Source organism: Macaca fascicularis, chromosome 19, assembly GCF_037993035.2.
Source record: "Macaca fascicularis isolate 582-1 chromosome 19, T2T-MFA8v1.1".
Taxonomy (NCBI): Eukaryota; Metazoa; Chordata; class Mammalia; order Primates; family Cercopithecidae; genus Macaca; species Macaca fascicularis.
Window position 1 is genome coordinate 24044497 of NC_088393.1, and position 24058 is coordinate 24068554.

Below are 24058 nucleotides of genomic sequence, written 5' to 3' on the forward strand. Positions count from 1 at the left end.
TGATAGTTTGTATTTCTGTGGGATCAGTGGTGATATCCCCTTTATCATTTTTTATTGCATCTATTTGATTTTTCTCTTTTCTTCTTTGTCTTCCTAGCAGTCTATCAATTTTGTTGATCTTTTCAAAAAACCAGCTCCTGGATTCATTGATTTTTTGAAGGGTTTTTTGTGTCTCTATCTCCTTCAGTTCTGCTCTGATCTTAGTTATTTCTTGCCTTCTGCTAGCTTTTGAATGTGTTTGCTCTTGCTTCTCTAGTTCTTTTAATTGTGATGTTAGGGTGTCAATTTCAGATCTTTCCTGCTTTCTCTTGTGGGCATTTAATGCTATAAATTTCCGTCTACACCCTACTTTAAATGTGTCCCAGAGATTCTGGTATGTTGTGTCTTTGTTCTCATTGGTTTCAAACAACATCTTTATTGCTGCCTTCATTTCACTGTTTACCCAGTAGCATTCAGGAGCAGGTTGTTCAGTTTCCATGTAGTTGTGAGGTTCTGAGTAAGTTTCTTAATCCTGAGTTTTAATTTGATTGCACTGTGGTCTGTGGTTTGTTATAATTTCTGTTCTTTTACATTTGCTGAGGAGTGCTTTACTTCCAACTATGTGGTCAATTTTGGAATAAGTGTGATGTGGTGCTGAGAAGAATGTATATTCTGTTGATTTGGGGTGAAGAGTTCTGTAGATGTCTGTTAGGTCCACTTGGTGCAGAGCTGAGTTCAAGTCCTGGATATCCTTGTTAACTTTCTGTCTTGTTATCTGATGTTGACAGTGGTGTGTTAAAGTCTCCCCTTATCATTCTGTGAGAGTCTACATCTATTTGTAGGTCTCTAAAACTTGCTTTATGAATCTGGGTGCTCCTGTATTGGGTGCATATATATTTAGGATAGTTAGCTCTTCTTGTTGAATTGATCCCTTTACCATTATGTAATGGCCTTCTTTGACTCTTTTGATCTTTGTTGGTTTAAAGTCTGTTTTATCCGAGAGTAGGATTGCAACCCCTGCTTTTTTTGTTTTCCATTTGCTTGGTAGATCTTCCTCCATCCCTTTATTGTGAGCCTATGTGTGTCTCTGCACGTGAGATGCATCTCCTGAATACAGCACACTGATGGGTCTTGACTCGTTATCCAATTTGACAGTCTGTGTCTTTTAATTGGGGCATTTAGCCCATTTACATTTAAGGTTAATATTCTTAAGTGTGAATTTGATCCTGCCATTATGATGTTAGCTGGTTATTTTGCTTGTTGATGCAGTTTCTTCCTAGCATTGATCGTCTTTATGATTTGGCATGTTTTTGCAGTGGCTGGTACCTGTTGTTCCTTTCCATGTTTAGTGCTTCCTTCAGGAGCTCTTGTAAGGAAGGTCTAGTGGTGACAAAATCTCTCAGCATTTGCTTGTCTGTAAAGGACATTATTTCTCCTTCTCTTAGAAAGCTTAGTTTGGCTGGATATGAAATTCTGGGTTGAAAATTTTTTCCTTTAAGAATGTTGAATATTGGCCCTCACTCTCTTCTGGTTTGTAGAGTTTCTGCTGAGAGATCCGCTGTTTGTCTGATGGGCTTCCCTTTGAGGGTAGCCCAACCTTTCTCTCTGGCTGCCCTTAACATTTTTTCCTTCATTTCAACCTTGGTGAATCTGACAATTATGTGTCTTGGGGTTGCTCTTGCTCTTCTTGAGCAGTATCTTTGTGGTGTTCTCTGTATTTCCTGAAATTGAATGTTGGCCTGACTTGCTAGGTTGGGGAAATTCTCCCGGAGAGTATCCTGAAGAGTGTTTTCCAGCTTGGTTCCATTCACCCCCTCACTTTCAGGTACATCAATCTGATGTAGATTTGGTCTTTTCACATAGACCCATATTTCTTGGAGGCTTTGTTCATTTCTTTTTACTCTTTTTTCTCTAAATTTCTCTTCTTGCTTCATTTCATTCATTTGATCTTCAATCACTGATACTCTTTTTTCCACTTGATCGAATTGGCTACTGAAGCTTGTGCGTGCATCACGTAGTTCTCATGCCATGGTTTTCAGCTCCATCAGGTCATTTAAGGTCTTCTTTATGCTGTTTATTCTAGTTAGCCATTCATCTAATCTTTTTTCAAGGTTTTTAGCTTCTTTGCAATGGATTCGCACATCCTCCTTTAGCTCGGAGAAGTTTGTTATTACCGATCTTCTGAAGCCTACTTCTGTCAACTTGTCAAAGTCATTCTCCATCCAGCTGTGTTCTGTTGCTGGCAAGGAGCTGCATTCCTTTGGAGAAGAGGCACTCTGATTGTTAGAATTTTCAGCTTTTCTGCTCTGGTTTCTCCCCATCTTTGTGGTTTTATCTACCTTTGGTCTTTGATGATGGCGACCTACAGATGGGGTTTTGGTGTGGATGTCCTTTTTGTTGATGTTGATGCTATTCCTTTCTGTTTGTTAGTTTTCCTTCTAATAGTCAGGACCCTCAGCTGCAGGTCTGTTGGAGTTTGCTGGGGGTCCACTCCAGACCCTGTTTGTCTGGGTATCACCAGCGGAGGCTGCAGAACAGCAAATATTGCAGAACAGCAAATGTTGCTGCCTGATCCTTCCTCTGGAAGCTTCGTCTCAGAGGGGTACCAGGCCGTATGAGGTGTCAGTCGCCCCTACTGGGAGTTGTCTCCCAGTTAGGCTACTTGTGGGTCAGGGAGCCACTTGAAGAGGCAGTCTGTCCGTTTTCAGATCTCAACTCTGTGCTGAGAGAATCACTACTCTCTTCAAAGCTGTCAGACAGGGATGTTTAAGTCTGCAGAAGTTTCTGCTGCCTTTTGTTCAGCTATGCCCTGCCCCCAGAGGTGGAGTCTACAGAGGCAGGCAGTCCTCCTTGAGCTACAGTGGGCTCCACCCATTTCAAGCTTCCCCGTCACTTTGTTTATCTAGTCAAGCCTCAGTAATAGTGCATGCCCCTCCTGCAGCCTCGCTGCCACCTTTCAGTTCGATCTCATACTGCTGTGCTAGCAGTGAGCAAAGCTCCATGGGCATGGGACCCTCAGGACCAGGCACATGATATAATCTCCTGGTGTGCCATTTGCTAAGATCGTCGGAAAAGTACAGCATTAGGGTGGGGGTGTCCTGATTTTCCAGGTACCATCTGTCAGGGCTTCCCTTGCCTAGGAAAGGGAATTTCCCAACCCCTTGTGCTTCTCGGGTGAGGTGATGCCCCACCCTGCTTCAGCTCACACTCCATGGACTGCACCCACTGTTCAAAAAGTCTCAGTGAGATGAACCCAGTACCTCAGTTGGAAATGCAGAAATCACCTGTCTTCTGCATCACTCATGCTGGGAGCTATAGACTGGAGCTGTTCCTATTCAGCCATCTTGAAACCCCAGAAAATATTTTTTAAAATAACATGTTCCACTGAACTCCTGGCAGATTTTGCACTGTGCATCAGCAGCCTTTAAAATGTGCTACATTTCTTAATATAGCAATTTTAACTAATATATTAATTTTGACATAATGAAGTAGAATCACTTGTCTGGGGTAAATACCTGAGGTTCACCATCTCATACCAAGGAAATCAAGTACATGGACACACAAAAACTTGGTTTAGGAGCAGACGTTTAATAGGCAAAAGAAAGAGAAAGGAGAATAGCTCTTTCTCCTGAGAAAGAGTGGGACTTCCAGCTTGCAGAGAAGTGCATTGGATTTTACAGACTGCCTTCAAGAGGCAGTGTCTGATTTACATAGGGCCAAAGATTGGCTGGATCAGTTACGGATGTTTACACAGCTCACAAGGAAGCTGGCTTCCCCACCCTAATCTTTGATTATGCAAACGGAGCGTTTGCCAGCACTATGTTGCCTGCTTCTTACTCTACATGTGGTTTACAAAGAAAAGGGAAGATGGAGCCACCATTTTGAACATGTGTAGTTTCCAGGTAGCTCCTTTTCCTATTGGCAAAGGTGCCGGCATTTATTCATGCAAGCTTACAGCTTGCTTTTCTATGTCTGCAGCTCAATCTTACAGGCTGCTCTTTGTTAAACAGAAGAGCAGCTTTTTTGTGGGCTTTTTATTTATAAAATTTGTGGGCTTTTTATTAAAAGGAAAACTTTACCAAGGACTTTTTTTTGCCCTCACTCACTATTGGCCTAAATAATTATTTTTAACTCCTGTATCAATAATAGTTAATGTCATGGGAAACATTTATAATGTATTTGTATGTATGAATAAGCAAGATAGCAAGCTCTAACTAGTGGTTGATTTTAATTTATTTATACAAATGTGTTGGGTACAAGCATAATTTAGTTACATGCATAGATTGCATAGTGGTGAAGTCAGGGCGTTTATGGTATCCATCATTCGAATAATGTTCATCATAGCTATTAAGTAATTTCTCAGCATCCACCCCCACCCTACCTTCTCACCCTTTCATGTCAGGTGTGCTGGTCCTCAATGACCAATACACCAAAGGTAAATGTATTGTTTTCTGAGACTTAGAATTAAAAATCAACCAAACAGAAAAGATGACCCCTAAGTCAATAAAACATTTGTTTTATATATATATACACACACACACACAAACAGACGTGTGTGTGTGTGTATATATATATTTCTTTATACTGAAGAAACTTATACAGAGTCTTTCCCATTGCACAAACCCAAAAGTAAAGCCAAATGGCTCTACATAATAAACATTATGGTAATAACTTCAAAAAAAAAATTCCTCCAATGAATGTAAATTCAAAAATAAAATGAAACAACTGTTTCTTCAGATGTGCAGAAATCAATATAAAGACACGTAAAGACACAGGAAACACAGAAAACCAAGGTTTATGACACTTTCAAAGGAGCATAATAATTCTCCAGCACTCTAAGAAGAAAAATAATTTCATTTAAATGACTTTAAAAGTTTTAAAAGACTTCAAAGCATAGATTTTAAAGAAGTTCAAAGAGACACAAGAGAAATCTGAAAACCAATACAACAATAAATAAATAAATGTAGAGTATGAATGGGAAATGTTCCAAGGAGATAGGTATCTTTTAATAGAAACTGAAACAAAAATTATGGAACTGATTTATTGAAGGAAAAAGAAAATACACTGAAAGATTCAATAACAGACTGAAACAAACATAAAAAGAATTTTCAAACCTTTAAACAGGTCTTTTAAAATAATATAGTCAGACAAAAATAAGGAGAAAAGAATAAAAAAGAATGAACAAAGACTTTGAGGTGTTTCTGACCACATAAAGTGACTAAACTTCAAAATTATCAGTTTTTCTGAGAAAGAAAAAACATCAAAAAGTTTAGAAAACCCTGAGGAGTTGATGGGTGCTGACGAGTTGATGGGTGCAGCACACCAACATGGCACAAGTATACATATGTAACAAACTTGCACGTTGTGCACATGTACCCTAGAACTTAAAGTATAATAATTTAAAAAAAAGTAAAAATAAAAAAAGAAAAAAAAAAGAAAACCTATTTAAGAAAACAATTGATGAAAACTTCCCAACTCTAGCAACTGAATTAGACATACACATACAGGAAACTCAGCAAACAAAATACAACAAAATACAAACACAATATATTGCAAAACAGACATCATCATGGCACATGATAATCAGAGTATCTAAAGTCAAAGTGAAGGAAGTAATTCTAAAATAAGCAAAAAAAAAAAAAAAAAAAAAAGCATCTAGTCATTTATAAAGAAAATCACATTAGATTAAAAGCAGACTTCTCAGCAGAAACTCTACTGGCCAGAAGAAAATGGGATGGCACTTTTAGAGTATTGAAAAAAAAAAACTGCCAACCAAAAACTTTACATCAAGCTAGAACAACCGTCACAAGTGAAGAACATAAAGGCTTACCCTGAGAAATAAATGCTGAGGAAACTAATTACCACTAGACTGGGCCTATGAAAGATGTTAAAAAAAATTCTAATATAAAAACAAAAGACTGATATTCACCATTATTAAAACATATAAAAGTATAAAACTAACAGGTCTTACAAAAAACAGAAAGTGAAATAAATCAAATCACAACATGACAGAATTTTATTAAACTACAAAGATAAAAATAAAAAATAAAACAAGAAAATAATTAACATTATGATACTAACAAAACCTGACATACTAATATTTACCTTGAATATAAATAAATACTTCATTGAAATGTATAGATTTGGTTGCGTGCGGTGGCTCATGCTTATAGTCCCAGCACTTTGGGAGGGCAAGGTGGGTGGATTATGAGGTCAAGAGATAAAGACCAGCCTGGCGAATATGGTGAAACCTCATCTCTACTGAAAATACAAAAATTAGCTGGGCATGGTGCTGTGCGCCTGTAGTCCCAGCTACTCAGGAGGCTGAGAAAGGAGATCACTTGAATAGGGGAGGTGGAGGTTGCAGTGAGCAGTGGGATGAGATTGTGCTACTGCACTCCAGCTTGGCAATGCAGCAAGACTGCATCTCAAAAAAAAAAAAAAAAAAAAAAAAAAAAAGATTTATGAAATGAGTAAGAAAAAATAATCCAACTCTATGTTGCCTACAAAAATCTCAGCTTACTTGTAAGAAACATACAGATTAAAGGTGAATGGGGGGAAATATATTAACACAAACAGAAACCAAAAGTAAACAGAAATATCTATACTTACATCAAATAAAACAGGCTTTAAATAAAAAGCTGTAACACAAAGGATAAAGAAGATCATCATCCAATAATAAATAAATCATTTCAGCCAAAAGATATAATAATTCTAAATGTATACGCTCCAAACATCATGGCACCCAGATTTTAAAAAGAAATATTAATAAATCTATACAAAGAGATAGACAGTAATACAATAATAGTGGAGAAATTAAACATTCTACTCACATTTGAGAGACCATTCAGAGGAAATTTGGCAAATCAACAAAGTATCCCCAAAAATCAAAGTTATATCAACTACCTACTTAGACCACAATAGAATAAAACTACAAATCAATATCAAGAAAAATTTCAGAAAGTATAAATTTACAAAGAATTTAAACAAAATACTACTCAACAGTGACTGTGTAAATGAAGTAATTAAGATGGCTGACCAGGGGTGGTGGCTCACACCTGTAATCCCAGCACTCTGGGAGGCTGAGATAGGTGGACCACCTGAGGTAAGAAGTTTGAGACTCGCCTGAGCAACATGGCAAAACCCCATCTCTACAAAAAAAAAGAAATATGAAAAAATAGCTAGGTGTGGTGGTGTACACTTATTGTCCTAGCTACTCAGGAGGCTAATATAAAATGATCGTTTCAGCCTGGAAGGCAGAAGTTGCAGCGAGCCAAGACTGTGCCACTACACTCCAGCCTGGGTGACAGAGTAAACACCATCTCAAAACAAACAAAAAAAATTTTAAGATGAAAGTTAAAAATTTGTGGGAAAAAAGATGGAAATAGAAACACAATATAATAAAACCTGTGAGATACATCAAATATAGTACTAAGAGGGAAGTTCATAGCCTAAAGACCTGCATCAAAAAAATAGAAAGCTTACATATTAAGGACCTGACATCACACTTCAAGTAACTAGAAAATTAGTAACAAATCAAATTCTAAGTTAGAAGAAGAAATAACAAAAATCAGAACAGAACCAAATGACATGAAGTCCAAAAACAATAAAAATGATCAACAGAATAAAGAGTTGGTTTCTCAAAAAGACAAAATTGGTAAATTGCTAGCTAGATTAACCACAAACAGAATAGAAATCTAAATAAACAAAATCAGAAATGAAAGAACAAACATTACAGTGGATACAACAGTAATATAAAAGATCACTAGAAACGATTTTAAACAACTAGACAGACACTCACAAACCTGAAAACCTAGAAAGAATGAATAAATTCATGGAAACAACCTCCCAAGATAGAGTCAGGAAGAAATAGAGTACCTGAACAAACCAATAATGAGTAGCATGATTGAGTCGACAATAAAAAAATGTCTTGACAAAGAAAAGCTCAGGACTAGATAAATGCACAGCAAAATTCTACCAAGTGTACAAAGAATAATAATCCTCCTGAAACTCTTACCAAAAATTGAGGATAATAAAATTCTTCCTAAGTCACTCAGAGGTCAGTATCACCCTGATACCAAAACTAGCCAAGGACACAACAAAGAAAACTATTATATTATTTATCATATTATTATTATATAAAATAGACAAATGGAAATCAAACTAAAAGTTTTGGCGCAGAAAAAAATCAACAGGATAAATAGGCAATCTACAGAATAAAAGAAAATATTTGCAAACTATGTGCCAACATGGAACTAATATTCAGAATTTACAAATAACTCAACTCAAAAATATTACAATAATAATAAACAAAGAATTCTATTGAAAATTGAGCAAATAACATTACTAACCATTTTTCAATAAAGACATACAAATAGCCAACACACATATGAAAAAAAATGCTCAATCTCAACTAAAAATAAAACTACCATTTTTGTTTTATTTTCTGAGACGGAGTCTTAGTTGCCCAGGCTGAAGTGCAGTGGTATGATCTCAGTTCACTGCAACCACTGACTCCCAGGTTCAAGTACTTCTTCTGTGTCAGCCTCCTGAGGAGTTGGGGCTGCAGGTGAGAGCCACCACACCTGGCTAACTTTTGTATTTTTAGTAGAGACGTGGTTTCACCATATCGGTCAGGCTGGTGTTGAACTCCTGACCTCGTGATCTGCCTGCCTCCACCTCCCAAAGTGCTGGGATTACAGGTGTGAGCTACCATGCCTGGTCAGAACTATCATTTGATTCAGAAATCTCATCACTAGGTATCTACCCAAAGAAAAATAGTTTATTATATGAAAATGATACCTATACTTGCACATTTATTGCAGCATGCTCACAATAACAAACTGTATATACCAGAAAAGCTTAATATTCAAAATATATAGAAAATTCAAAGCAAAGGCAAGTATAATGATAACAATGATAATCCAACTAAAAAACAGTCAAAAGACTGAAAAAATATTTTGCCAAAAATATTTCCCAAAAATAACCAGAAAATTAATAACAAATCAAATTCCAAGTTAGAAGAAATAAATAAAAATCAGAACAGAACCAACTGACATTAAGTCCAAAAACAATAAAAATAATCAACAGAATAAAGAGTTGGTTTTTCAAAAAGACAAAACTGGTAAATTGTTAGCTAGATTAACCACAAACAGAATAGAAATCTAAATAAACAAAATCAGAAATGAAAGAACAGACATTACAATGGATACAACAGTAATACAAAAGATCACTAGAAATGATTATTTGTATATATTTGTATATTTGAAAATATTTGTATAGATTTATATACAATGACCAACAGATATATAAAAAAGTGCTCCATATCACCTACCAACAGGAAACTGCAAATGAAAACGATGAGTTATCACTTCAAATCTGTTAGGATTGTTAATATCAAAAAGAAAAAATAGAGAAATAAGTAACATCTGTCATTCATGTTCCTGAGATTTCTGAAACAAATCTTAATATCACCACTGCTCTCACACATTTCAGACATGATGGGAAAAGAACACTTAAGAAATGATCTAACATGCAGTTCCTCAAAAATACTCAGAAATATTCTTATATTCCCCCGAAACAATGGAAGAGCAGGCATATCATACAGTACCTTATAAGCCATAAAGAGGACTTTAGCTGTCACAGTACCCTCTAAGGAAAATCACTAAATAGGAAGTAGAGTCCTTAGAGAATTTAAGGGTATGGGACAAAAGATGCTCCTATTTGAGAGCTAGAGAAATAAAAATGGCTTTTTAGGAAACCTTTCTATTGAAGCAAAGCATTCTATACCACATTTTAAGGTCTGGAATTCTTTTTGACCGTTGTACCCCTCATCTCTGTTATCTGCTTCATTCATGCTTACCTACCTGAGTATTTGACTACTGTCTCATGTCTCTTCACATTCCAGGGCTTTTATTTGCTCAAAGCAGTAGATCAGATCAGAGTTACAGACAACAAGGTCTGTTTTGTTAGAAAAATTAGCATGACTTTCTGGGATTCTCCAGTTACCAACCTAGTACTATCTTCAGTAGAGAGGAGAGAATATAATGAAAGATTCTAGAAATTTAATTCCAAAATACTGTTTTCTGACAGAAACTTTTGAATATTTAAAACATATGTGACATTTCTGGGTCCTTAGCTGTACTATCCAATACTATTGAATTTAAAATTAGTGCTGGATATTGGATTTTAACATTTGTACAACAATGTTTAATGCCACTGAATTTCTAGAATTATCATTAATCTAGAGTGAAGGATACATATTAGCTCAAGAAAGGGGAAGGTTCCTGTTAATATAAAACATCTTGAAAATTTTCTTATCTATTCCAATAAACCTTCAAGTTTTTCTTAAAAGTATTAATCTAAAAATAATGTATGCAGAGCAAAACCTCCCAAAATCATTCCACAGAAGGAGAAAATAGAAGCCTTATGGTATATTAGAAAATCTGGGGGATATTTATTCTCACCAAGAGACCAGGTTTCTGTAGTTCTCTAACTTTGCATCTCTATACAAATTTCAATGAGCAGGATTCAGACATACCCACTCCTCCTGAGAGAATTCTATGGCCAAAGCCTTGAATGTTAACATTTCCTAAGAAAACCAAAACACCCACACATATTTAGCAAATGGCCATGGGTAGTACTGTTAATTTTACTCTAGGTGTTTGAGAGTTACGAGAGCTGCCTCTGTTTTACATGAGAGACTGGAATTATCCCATAAAATATTGTTAAATAGAGAAAGATTCTCTAATGTGGTTTTGTATTCTGAGGAAATAAAATGAAAAAAGATCCACAAACCAATGTAGGTACTATAGTTTTCTAAATAATACAGCATAAAATTTATGGCATAAACACAAGCATATACAGTTTTGAGTGCCATATTTACATTATACACAGTAAGTTCTGTCTAGTTCTCATATGGAGAAGTCACAGTAAGTTAGAAGGTACCTCTCAAATTTTAATGCATACATCAATGAACTGCAGATTTTGTTAAAATATGGATTCTAATTCAAGAGGTCTGGGACGAGATCTCAGTTACTGATTTGCTAACAAACTCACAAATGACATAAATGATTCTAACTTAAGGAAAATACTTTGTAAAACATCTAGTGATAGAACCTGGGTTTTATCCCCATGTATATGAGCAGTGAACGAAGATGACAGCCTTCATTTTCCAAAGCAAGATATAGACAAGAGAAACTATTAAGAAAAGGGATGTAAGAAAAATGGATGTGCTGTGGTCAAGAATAAGCTGAGGTAAACATCTGGCTCAGTATTACTCAGTGAGTTTGAGTGCAGGTGCACAATTCTCATTATGTAACCTAGTTACATAAGCTCATACTTGGCTCTGAGCCGCTACTCTGTGTAAGGAGTACACAGACAGGTGGATAGGAGGGGAAGAGAGAGAGTAAAACTGCTGATCCTGTACATATGGCTCATGTCCAGGCTTCTGCCCAGAGAGATAATAAAGCCATATCAAAACTGCCTACAATTCCTTGAGTGTTTTTCCAGCAACCCACCACTCGCCCACTGACTTATGTCAGACCTCAGCTTGGGCTGCAACCTGACACTTGGCATGACTGGAGAGCTTTCAGATTAAATGTGATTGTTTATGTACATTAGTCAGAAAATCTCTCCAAAATACCTGTTAATAATACAGTTTTTAGAAAGTAATCTTAAAGTGACGAATTCCTTCAGAAAACACGTTAACCAAGTGAATAAAATGAATTGGACAGATTGGCATCGGGTGCTGATACATATAGGAGGATGCAACATGACTTCTGTGAGATTACTGGCCAAAAACCATAAATTATTATTTTATGTATTTATTTATTTATTTTAAGATGGAGTCTCTCACTCTGTCACCCAGGCTGGAGTGCAGTGGCGTGATCCTGGCTCACTGCAAGCTCTGCCTCCCAGGTTCACATCATTCTTCTACCTCAGCCTCCTGAGTAGCTGGGACTACTGATGCCCGCCAACATGCCTGACTAATTTTTTGTATTTTTAGTAGAGACGAGGTTTCACCATATTGGCCAGGATGGTCTCAATCTCCTGACCTCGTGATCCACCCGCCTGGGCCTCCCAAAGTGCTGGGATTACAGACGTGAGTCACCACGCCCGACAAAAAACATAAATTATAATCTGAATCTAATCTTGAAAAACATGTTTGATGCAAAGTTCAAGCCACATATGATGCCCATGTTTTGTAATTTCTAGTAGTCTATTTAATATCTCTTCAGCATTCTAGAAGGCACATTTCTTTGAATTAATTCCTTTACATACATATCTTTCTAAATTATTCCAGGCTATTAATTCCATTCTTTTCCAGTTGGAATTTTAAAATTATGTTCTTCAGAGAGCTGATGAAGCATTCAGATGGAACCTAAACGGTGCACTTTTCTCCCTCACTGATATCTGAGGACCCAGCAGCAACCCTAATAAGAATGTTTTATATCCCTGAAAGATTCTCTCGAAAGCTTAAGGGAATGAATAACTCCACCTTCCACAGGCTTAATCCCAAGGCACAAAGCCACCTGCACCAGCAGATTGAGTCAGCAAGACAGCAGAAGCAGGAAGAAATGGCTGGAAGACACATACCCCCGAAGATGGAGAGGGAGGCCATCTGGGTATGGCAGCTGGACAAACGAAGCTCCTCAGCCTCCAGTCGCCTCTCTGTGCATGCCCCTTGGTCACTGATCTCACCTACCAGTAAGTGTCCTGCGAGCCCAGTTAACAGGGAAAAATCAACACAGCCTCTCTTGGTTTCTCCGGTCCAAAAATCCAACGTTGGTCCAAGAAGGCTCTGGCATGTGCCAGGCATTTGCTGATCATCTGGTCTTAGGGGGATGCCTCTAAGCCATTCCATCCCGTCCTGGGAACAAAAAAGGTAGTAGTGACAATCACTCCTTTTATCGTCTCCCTCCAGCTGCCCAGGACAGTACCCTTTTCCCTGTTCTCTCTAGCCTAACCCTGTTACGCGAAATTCCAAGTTTTCTATTCCAAAGTACAGCCTTGAAGGCTGCCTCATAAAAAACCTACAAACCTTAGGCCTCAGGCAAGATATCCGTGCCTTGTCTTGTTTTGCAATTCAATCTGGACACAATACGAATTGGATAATGGGTCCAAATGGCCCGCAAATGGAACACTGGACTTTACAATTTTAACTGACTTAATCAATTATTGCTGATGGCTGGAAAAATGAGGAGAAATTCCTTATATCCAGGCATTTTTTGCACTCAGATCACAACCCAATCTCTGCAGTTCTTGCTCACCTGTTCAAATCCTCCTCCTCTATTCTCGCCGCCCTGATCGCCTTCCTCCTCCCGACCCTACCTCTTCTTTGGATCCAGCAGACTGCCATCCACCTGTCTCAGCCCCTACCTCTCCCTCTCAACCATCTTCTTTCACCTCCAAGCCTCTTCTTTATCTTCTCAGCCACGATCTTCTCAGTCCCCATCTTCTCAGTGGCCATATTCCCAGCCACCATATTCCTAGTCAGCAGTATCCACTTCTTTTCCTACATCGTCCCCTCCTCATGACAATTCCAGTATTGCCTGTACCCATTAACCTCCCCCACCACCCTCTCCTGAGGCTTGTAAACCCATCCCACCACCTTATACTCCTACCTATCCTCCCCTGCCTGTTAACTCAACCCCCCTTCCCCATTCAAACCCTCAGCAGGAACCACTTCCATGTTCCTCCTTCTCTCCCATCCATACTTGCTCAGGCACCATCTTTGGCTCATGCCCCATCCTTACTTCAGTGCTGGTGCTACAGTGCCCCCTTCAGGAAGTAGCAGAAACTGAACATACTGTTAGAGTTCATGTTCCCTTCTCCCTCACTGATCTCTCTCAAATTAACAAAAAGACTCAGTTCATTTTCAGAAGACCCTACCTCTTATATTGGAGAGCTTCAGTATTTCACCCAGTGTTATGAACTAACTTGGCATGACCTCTACATTATCCTCTCTGCCACCCTCTCCGCAGAAGACCAGGACCGTATATGGACCCTAGCTCAGGTGCATGCCAATACAATTCATAACCAGGCTCCTGCACAGCCTACTGGTGCAGAGGCGGTTCCCAACGAGGACCCCCACTGGGATTATCAAGACATGGTCCCTGGATGCCACCATCGAGACAACATGATTGTGTGTCTCCTTGCAGGACTCAAAAAGGGTGCCCATAAAGTGGTAAACTATGAAAAACTTTCAGAAATCACCCAAGGTCATAACGAAAACCCAGCCCTTTTTCTCTCTTGTTTAACTGACACCATGAAAAAGTATACCAACCTAGACCCAGCTAGCCCAGAAGGAACCACTAAACCTTTCTCTCTATATACCGATGAATGGTGTGGAGTTGCAGTAGGTGTTCTAACCTAGTCTAAGAGACCCACCCTCCAGGTTGTTGCCTACCTCTCTAAATGGTTTGAAGCCACAGTTCTAGGATGGCCTGCCTGCCTCTGAACATTGGCAGCAGCTGCTGTCCTCACCCTTGAAAGCCTAAAACTATCTCTCCAAGCCAACTTAACAGTTTATTCAACCCATAATGTCAAAGACATGCTAGCTCACCACAGTGTACTAGGTTTCATCTCTCCCCCATGGCTCCTCTAACTGTATGCTCTATTCATAGAAACTCCACACATCACCATGCTAACCAGCTCCCGTCTAAACTTGGCCATGCTCTTACCTGAAGCTACCACTGTCCAAGATCCTATACACTTCTGTGTCAACATGTTCAAACCTTTCTTATAGCTTTTCCAAACCTAACAGAGCAACCCCTTCCAGATGCCTTCTTTACTTGGTTTGTAGATGGCAGCTCCTTCCTACATCAAGGATGCCGGCATGCTGGCTATGCTATATTGTCACCCCCCACACACACACTATTCAAACTAATCCACTCTTCCTAGGTACCACCTCCCAAAAAGCTGAACTCATCACCCTCATTCGAGCTCTCACTCTAGCAGTCAGACAACAGATCAACATATATTCAAATTTTCATTATGCTTTCCACATAGTGCACTCACATTCATCCATCTGCAAAGAACAGGGTTTCCTAACTGCAAAAAACAAACAAACAAACAAACAACAACAACAACAAAAAACACTCCTGTCATAAATGACTCTCATCAGCAAGCTCCTTCAAGCCACTAGACTCCTGTAGAAAGCTGCCATCATTTATTGCAGGGGCCACTAAATGCCAGACAATCCTATATCAGCCAGAAATCTAGCAGACAGAGAAGCCAAACAAGTAGCCCTACAACCTGTGCAAGGCCACTTTCTGTGCCTGTCTTCGTTCTCTCCTCTTTACTCCCCAGAAGAAAAGGGGGACTACCAAGCCCCAAACCTTCAAAACCAAGGAACATTGTATGTCAAGGAAAGGCGCTTCATTCTTCTTCACAATCTCTATCCTCCAAAGCCTCCACAACTCTTTCCATGTCAATTACAAACCTCTCCTGCAACTTCTCCACCCTATCCTCACTAGTCTTCACCTTTCCAGCCATGTTTGAGAGATTACCCAGTCCTGCTCTATCTGCCAATCAGTATCATCCCACAGCTGCCTGTGGCCACCACCTTTTCCCACTCACTAAGCCCAGGGCCAGGTACCCAGGCAAGACTGACAAGTAGACTTTACTCACATGCTGCCCGATAAACAGCTCTGCAATCTTCTAGCCTTTGTCTGTACTTTCTCCAGGTGAGTAGCTTTCCCAACAACTTCAGAAGATGCAAATGTCATCACACAAACTCTCAACATGCACATAATTCTCCATTTTGGACTACCAACATTCATCCAGTCTGATAATGGGCCTGCCTTCCTCAGACAAAGTACCCAAGGTGTCTCTATATCCTTACTTATAAAATGAGTTCTCCACACACCCTACAGTTCTCAATCTTCAGGCAAAGTTGAAAAAAATTATCTCTGTTGTTAAAGCCCAACTCACCAAGCTGGCTCTAGAAACCCTCCAGTGGTGGACAAAAAAATCTCCCTTTTGCCCTCATGAGATTCTGCACAACACCAAAGGCACAGTCTTTATAGTCCCTTTGAAATTATGTTTGGCTGAATGTTGCAGGAAGTCAGGGACTGGCTGAAGCTGTGGCAGAAGAACATAAATTGTGAAGATTTCATGGACAATTACTAGTTCCCAAAATTAATACTTTTATAATTTCTTATGCCTGTCTTTATTGCAATCTCTGAATATAAATTGTGAAGATTTCATGAACATTTATCACTTCCCCAATCAATACTCTTATAATTTCCTATGCCTGTCTTTAATCTCTTAATCCTATCATCTTCATAAGCTGAGGATGTATGTTGCCTCAAGACCCTGTGATGATTGCATTAACTGTACAATTGTTTGTAAAACGTGCGTTTTACAAATGAGATCTGATTGTAAAACATGGGTGGTTGAACAATATGAAATCAGGGCACTCTGAGAAAGAACAGAATAACGGCAATTTTCAGGGAACAAGGAAAGATAACCATAAGGTCTGACTGCCTGCGGGGTTGGGCAGAATACAGTCATAGTTTTCTTCTCACAGAGAGCCAATGGAAGGACATGTGAATAGGGGAAATATCACTGATTTCTTTTCCCAGCAAGGAATATTAATAATTGATAACCCTGGGGAAGGAATGTATTCCCAGGGGTAGGCCTATAGACGACCGCTCTGGGAGTGTCTGTCTTATGTGGTCGAGAGAAGGGAAGAAATATGCCCTGGTCTCCTGCAATGCCCTCAGACTTGCTTGGATTGGGAAATTCCAGCCTGGTGAATTCTAGTCAGACTGGTTATCTGCTTGTGAACTCTGTTTCCTGTTAAAATGTTTATCAAGACAATGCATGCCCAATGGGACATGGACCCTCATCAGTAATTCCAATTTTGCCCTTGCCTTGTGATCCTGCTCTCCCCTTTTGCCTTGTGATCTTTTACTGCCCTTTGAAGCATGTGATCTCTGTGACCCACTCCCTATTCGTACCCCCCCGCCTTTTGAAATCCCTAATAAAAACTTGTTGGTTTTGTGGCTCGGGGTTGCCATGATGGTCCTACCAATATATGTGATGGCATCCCCGGAGGCCCAGCTGTAAAATTTCTCTCTTTGTACTCTTTCTCTTTATTTCTCAGACCGGCCGACACTTAAGGAAAATAGAAAAGAACCTACGTTGAAATATTGGGGGCTGGTTCTCCTGATGGCCAAATTTTGTCTTGAGGCCTCCACCCTTCCCAGATTCTGAGCCACTAGGGAATTACCTCCCCTCCTTAATCCAGACACAGTCTTTCTTTCATGAAGCAGCAAATGAGGCCATGCCCCTCCCTGTCAACACCTCCTTGTCCTTTCAACATAACTGTCTTGCAGGCACAGATGTGTTTATCTGCCAACCCAACCCTCACAAAAACCTACAACTGAAGTTGGCAGGCCCCTGCACTGTGATACTCAGCACGTTGACCGCAGTGAGAGTCCAAGGACTCCCCAGCTGGATTCATCGCACCAGGGTCAAGCTCATCCCCAAGGCTACTCCCTCCTCCAAAACATTAACAGTGGGAAACACTCTTGGAGTCCCTGCATGTAATAATAATTTAAAACAAACAAATAAAAAACAACCACGATCCTTAAAGGCAGGAGGAAGCCAAAGATGGCAACAGGATGAATGGCCTCCACAATGGATCATCAAATATTACTGTCCTGCCACTTGAGCTGAGGATAGTTCATGGGGTTATTGCACTCCCATATATATGTTAACTAGAATAATTAAGACTACAGGCAGTTTTAGAGATAATCACTAACCAAACCGCCTCAGCTCTGGAAATGTTCACAGAACAACAAAACCAAATGCATGCGGCTATTTATCAAAACAGGCTAGCACTAGACTACTTATTAGCAGAAGAAGGTGGAGTCTATAGTAAGTTTAATATCGCTAATTGTTGTCTTAACATAGACGACAACAGAAAAGCAGTACTGGGAATCACTTCAAAAATCAGAAAAGTACCCATGTACCAGTCCGAACCTAGAAGGGGTGGGGCCCAACAAACCTTTTAGGAAGGTGGTTCTCTAATTTAGGAGAATTTAAAACGCTGGTAGGGCCAGTAATCATCACCACGTTCCTCCTGTTGCTCTCCCGTGTAATCCCACTAATGATAAAACCACTAAAACTCCTGTTGAAACTAGTTAGCCACCAGACAATCCAGACAATGCTCCTGCTACAACGACACAATGGGTATCAACCTGTCTCTCAAAAATACCCCAAAAATTAAGTTTTTATTTTTTGAAGGTACCCATTCCACTCCTATGTCATGCCTGAAGTAGTTACTGAGAAAGTTGTCCCTTTTTTCTATGACCAAATAGACAAGAATGAAAGATTCTCCCTGGGGTCTGAAAGCTTAAGGGAATGAATAACTTCTCCCTCCTCAGGCCCAGTTCCAAGGTGCAAGGCCACTTGTGCCAGCAGCATGCATCAGCAAGAGAGTAGAAGCAGGAAGAGATCTGGCCAGGAGACACATTCCCCCTTAAGATCGAGAGGGAGGTTGTCTGGTACTATGTAGCAGTCGCGTCAGACTGGGACACTTCCTGTTTACAGAGGACTATAAAACCCCTGCCCTGTCTTGTCTTGGGGCTGAGGCCATTTTAGGTCTCAGCCCGCCTGCACCCAGGTCCTCATTAAAACAGTCTGTTCTCCATATTGCCTCATCTTGTCTGTTGGCGTGCTCTCAAGGTTCGAACCAATACAAGAGCCTTGCAATCCCCACCTGCCCAAGCTGATCTGTCAACAAAGAAAATACTTTCATGCCGGGCAGTGGCTCAAGCCTGTAATCCCAGTCCTTTGGGAGGCTGATGTGGATGGATCCCCTGAGGTCAAGAGTTTTGAGACCAGCCTGGCCAACATGGCGAAACCCCATCTCTACAAAAACACAAAAATTAGCTGGGCATGATGGTATACGCCTGTAATCCCAGCTACTCGGGAGGCTGAGGCAGGAGAATCGCTTGAATCCGAGAGGTGGAGGTTGCAGTGAGCCAAGATCGCGCCATTGCACTCCAGTACGGGTGACAGAGCAAAACTCCACCTCAAAAAAAGAAAAAAAAAAGAAAGAAAAGAAAATGTTTTCAATATTTCAGGGTATAAATTCAAGATGAGTATTATTTGTGATATATAAGAAGGCTGGATGGAGAGAATAAAGGCTCTGATAAATTGGGAAGAATTATTTTAAAGAGATCCTTTCACTGTCATGAGAAGAAAAGGGAAAAGGTAGTTGAAACAATCTTGTTAGGCAAAAGCATCAGAGGTAGAAATGTAAATGATTGCAATTCTAAATACATGAAATTCTAGAAGAAACTGTGAACACAGTTTTGACCTGGGACACTTATCTAAGAATCAACCATGTTTTCTCTCTTCTGTAATTCTTTCTCAGGTGAGATTACCTGAACAAATCACCACCTTCAGCTTGAGAATGTACCTTTAAAGGCATTAGGAACAGACCCTCTGAAGGAGGTAGACTGCTCCTACAGGACCCGGGAGACACCCCAAATACTGTGAGTGCCCCAACTGCAGAAGTGGGAACGGCAGACCCTCCTCTTCTGAACACACACCCCCATACAGGGTGCAGGAGGCAGCAGGGAGGCCCTAGGAGCTTGCTGAATCCCCAAGCAGCCCATTCCTGCCTGGCACCACAGGAATCCATCAGGAGGGAAAACAGAGGAGCAGGGCGTAAAACACCAAAGGGAGAAAGGCTTCCCTAGCTGAACTTTGCAAGAATTTGAACAAGGCAAGAAGTCTCCTGGCCAGAACTCAGGGGGAGGCAAGAATCTGGCTTGCAGACTTCACAGGCTGGGAAAAACTAAAGCACTGTTCTTTCCCAGCTGGGAGGCAGGAAGCCTTACGCAATTTTCAAGCCCAACTTGCCCTCCACCTGGAAACAGACTCGGGGCTGTTGTGGGGGCAAAGTGAAATTGAGACCCACTCTTTGGTTTGCATGGGAGCTAAGTCGGGCTTGTGAGTGCCAGCTTTCCCCACTTCCCTGACATCCTGTATGACTGAGCAGAGACATCCATAATCCTCCTAGGTACAAAACTTTAGTGACCTTGGAATCTCACCTGCACCCCTCACAGCAGCCGCAGCAAGACCCGTCCAACAAGAGTCTGAACTAGACACATCTAGCACCTCTCGCACCCAATTATTCTTCCCTACTCAACCTGGTGGTGGTAGACAAAGAACATAATCTTGCACTGCAGTCTTGAAGACAGAGCAAGACTCTGTCTCAAGAAAAATAAAAATTAAAAAAATAATAATAAAAATTAAAATTAAAAAACCCCACAAAACACCAAACTATGCAGGCAATAAAGAGCATGATGAATGCAATGCTACCGCACATTTCAATATTAATATTGAATGTAAATGGGCTAAATGCTCCACTTGAAAGACACAGAACTGCAGAATGAATAAGAACTCACCAATCAACTATCTGCTTTCTTCACGAGACTCAGCTAACATAACACATAAGGACCCAAATAAACTTAAAGGGGTGGAAAAAGGCATTTCATGCAAATGGATACCAAAAGCAAGCAGGGGTATCTACTCTTATACCAGACAAAACAAACTTTAAAGTAACAGTGATTAAAAGAGACAAAGAGGGACATTATGTAATGGTAAATGGCCTGGTCCAACAGAAAAACATCACAATCCTAAACATGTATTCATCTAACACTGGAACACCCAAATTTATAAAACAATTACTAACAGACCTAAGAAACGAGATAGACAGCAACACCATAATAGTGGCAAACTTTGATACTCCACTGACAGCACTAGACAGGTCATCAAGACATAAAGTCAACAAAGAAACAATGGATTTAAACTATACCCAGGAACAAATGGACTTAACAGATACGTACAAAACATTTTATCCAACAACTGCAGAACACACATTCTACTCAACAGTGCATGGAACTTTCTCCAAGATAGATCATAAGATAGGCCATAAAATGATCCTCAACAAATTTAAGAAAATTGAAATTATGTCAAGCACTCTCTCAGACCACAGTGGAATAAAATTGGAAATCAACTCCCACAGGAATCTTCAAAACCACGCAAATTCATGGAAATTAAATAACCTGCTCCTGAATGGGCACTGGGGCAAAAAACAAAATCAATATAGAAATTAAAAAATTCTTCAAACTGAGTGACAATAATGACACAATCTATCAAAACCTCTGGGATACAGCTAAGGTGATGCTAAGACGAAAATTCATAGCCCTAAATGCCTACATAAAAAAATCTGAAAGCAAAAACGGACCATCTGAGGTCACACCTCAAGGAACTAGAGAAACAAGAACAAACCAAACCCAAACCCAACAGAAAAAAAGAAAATAACCAAGATCAGAACAGAACAAAATAAAATTGAAACAAAAAAATACAAAAGGTAAATGAAACAAAAAGCTGCTTATTTGAAAAGATCAATAAAATTGATAGACCATTAGCAAGATTAACCAAGAAAAGAGAGAAAATCCAAATAACCTCACTGAGAAATGAAACAGGAGACATTATAACTGACACCACTGAAATACAAAAAAATCATTCAAGGCTACTATGAACACATTTACACACATAAACTAGAAAACCTAGAAGAGATGAAAAAATTCCTGGAAAAATACAACCCTGCTAGCTTAAATCAGGAAGCATTAGACACCCTGAACAGACCAATAACAAGCAGTGAGATTAAAGTGGTTAATTTAAAAATTACCAACAAAAAAAGCCCAGGACCAGATGGATTCACAGCAGAATTCTACCAGATATTCAAATTAGTACCAATCCTCTTGACACTATTCCACAAGATAGAGAAAGGAGGACCCCTCCCTAATTCATTCTATGAGGTCAGCATCACCCTAATACCAAAACCAGGAAAAGATACAACCAAAAAAGAACACTACAGACCAATATCCTTGATAAATATTGATGCTAATATTCTTAACAAAACACTAGCTAACCATATCCAACAACATGTCAAAAAGATAATCCATCATGATCATGCTGATTTCATACCAGGTATGCAGGAATGGTTTAACACACACAAGTCAACAAATGTGATATACCACATAAATAGAATTGAAAACAAAAACCACATGCTCATTTGAATAGACGCAGAAAAACAATTTGACAAAATTTAGCATCACTTTATGATTAAACCCCTCAGTCAAGTTGGCATACCAGGGACACAGCTTAATGTAAAAATAAAAGCTATCTATGACAAACCCACAGCCAACATAATACTGAATAGAAAAAAGTTGAAACCATTTCCTTTGACAATGGGAACAAGACAAGGATGTCCACTCTCACCACTCTTCTTCAACAGAGCCATGGAAGTCCTAGTCAGAGCCATCAGACAAGAGGAAGAAATAAAGGGCATCCAAATCAGTAAACAAGAAGTCAAACTGTCCATTTGCTGATGATATGATCATTTACCTTGAAAACCGTAAGGACTCTTCCAAAAAGCTCCTAGAACTGATAAAACAATTCAGCAAAGTTTCTGGATACAAGATTAATGTACACAACTCAGTAGCTCTTCTATTCACCAACAGCAACCAAACAGAGAATTAAATCAAGAACTCAACCTCTTTTACAATAGCATAAAAAAATTAAATGAATATACCTGATGAAGAAGTCGAAAGGCCTGTAAAAGGAAAATTACAAAACACTGCTGAAAGAAATCATAGACAACACGAACAAATGGAAACACACCCCATGCTCAAGCATGGGTAGAATAATTTGTGAAAATGACCATACTGCCAAAAGCAATCTATAAATTCAACACAATCCCCGTCAAAATACCACCATCATTCTTGACAGAGTTAGAAAAAACAATACTAAAATTCATATAGAACCAAAATTCATATAGAACCAAAAAAGAGCCTGCATAGCCAAAGCAAGACTAAGCAAAAAGAACAAATCTGGAGGCACCACACTACCTGATTACAAACTATATAGGCCATAGTAACCAAAAGAGCATGGTACTGGTATAAAAATTGGCACATAGACAAATGGAACAGAGAACCCAGAAATAAACCCAAATAATTACAGCCAAGTGATTTTCAAAAAAGCAAACAAAAACATAAAAGTGGGGAAAGTACACCCTTTCAACAAATGGTTCTGGGATAACTGGCTAGCCACATGTAGGAGAATGAAACTGGATCCTCACCTCTCACCTTATAAAAGAATAAACTCAAGATGGATTAAGGACTTAAACCTAAGACCAGAAACTATAAAAATTCTGGAAGATAAAATCGGAAAAACCTTTCTAGGCATTGGCTAGGCAAAAATTTCATTACCAAAAACCAAAAAGGAAATGCAATAAAAACAAAGATAAATAGCTGAGACCTAATTAAACTAAAGAGCTTTTTGCATGGCAAAAGGAACAGTCAGCAGAGTAAACACAACTCACACAGTGGGAGAAAATCTGCACAATCTATACACCTGACAATGGATTAATATCCAGAATCTACAACAAACTCAATTATACCTCTGACAAAAGATTAATATCCAGAATCTAAAACAAACTCAAACAAATCAGTAAGGAAAAAAGAGAATAAAAACAACCCCATCAAAAAGTGGGGTAAGGACATGAATAGAAAATCCTCAAAAGAAGATGGCCAACAAACATATAAAAAGTGGTTAACATCACTAATGATCAAAGAAATGCAAATCAAATCCACAATGCAATACCACCTTATTCCTGCAAGAATAGCCACAGTCAAAAGATCAAACAACTGTGGATGTTGGCGTGGATGTGGCAATCAGAGAACACATCCATGCTGCTGGTGGGAATGTAAACTAGTACAGCCACTATAGAAAACATATAAATACATATGGAAAACAGTGTGGAGATTCTGTAAACAACTAAAAGTAGAACTACCATTTGATCCAGCAATCCCACTACTGAGTATCTACCCAGAGAAAAAGAAGTCATTATTTGAAAAAGGTACTTGCACATGCGTGTTTCTAGCAGCACAATTCACAACTGTAAAATCATGGAGCCAACTGAAACGCCCATGAATTAACGGGTGGGTTAAGAATCTGTGAGATACATACATATGTGTCTGTGTAT

General features: G+C 39.3%; 1 protein-coding gene across 4 annotated transcripts in view; it reads right to left on the reverse strand.

The window, feature by feature from the left end:
- Nucleotides 1–68: 68 nt before the first annotated feature.
- ZNF91 (zinc finger protein 91) overlaps nt 69–24058 on the reverse strand; it is a 61458-nt gene continuing 37468 nt past the window's right edge. For 2 of the 4 annotated variants that reach the window (XR_001486944.4, XR_012428104.1), the window contains one exon: nt 69–12850. The gene's annotated coding sequence lies outside the window, so the exon portion shown is untranslated. Of the gene's footprint in view, nt 16066–24058 lie in introns of all 4 variants that reach the window. The other 2 variants (XR_001486945.4, XR_010583560.2) reach the window with 2 other exon arrangements.